The following is a 625-nucleotide window of genomic DNA, read 5'->3' on the forward strand; positions in this document are numbered from 1 at the left end:
CACACACACACACACATTCATGCCCCCCACACCGCCACAATATACAACACTAAGGCTTAATTTTGAGCTATTATGCAATAGTCTCTATACACACTATGGAAACACAAATCAGGACAAAATTTTTTTTTGAATAAAATTAAAATATGTTATAGTAGATGTTTGATTCTTAGTATATAATTTGGTTTTTTTCCAGTTCCAAGATAGCAAACCCCTGTCCCAAAAGGAGTACTTCTGGGGATAAGGGGAGGGACTTCCAGTCTCAAGATAGCAACCGGAGGTGGGTCTCCTGTTAAGGGGTGGGGCTACCATCACAGCCCTCGACAGCTCATCAGAACTCATTAAATGACCCTACAGCCAAAATAACTGCCCACCCCTGAAACTAACCAACCAAGGCAAATAAAACACATGCTTTTCCAGTGGGGTTTAAGAGTTATTTGCTGATAGCAGAGAAACGTTATTATTCATAAACCTTCAGTTCACTATCAGTCTCTGGAGGACAATTTCTCTAATACTTATATAACCTTTTGCCTCATCTCCTTAACCTTTCACATCTTACCTTGTATCCTTTTGTTCCTATTCCTACCCCTCTACACACACACACACACACACACACACACACACACAC

At 40.5% G+C, this 625-nt stretch overlaps 1 protein-coding gene across 1 annotated transcript in view; it reads right to left on the reverse strand.

The window, feature by feature from the left end:
* The window catches only part of CCDC178 (coiled-coil domain containing 178), a 138,112-nt gene that overhangs the window by 3,104 nt on the left and 134,383 nt on the right, over positions 1-625 (reverse strand). The gene's annotated exons all lie outside the window — the stretch shown is intronic.

Source organism: Gavialis gangeticus, unplaced genomic scaffold (genome assembly GCF_001723915.1).
Source record: "Gavialis gangeticus isolate Ggan-Ray unplaced genomic scaffold, GavGan_comp1, whole genome shotgun sequence".
NCBI lineage: Eukaryota > Metazoa > Chordata > Crocodylia > Gavialidae > Gavialis > Gavialis gangeticus.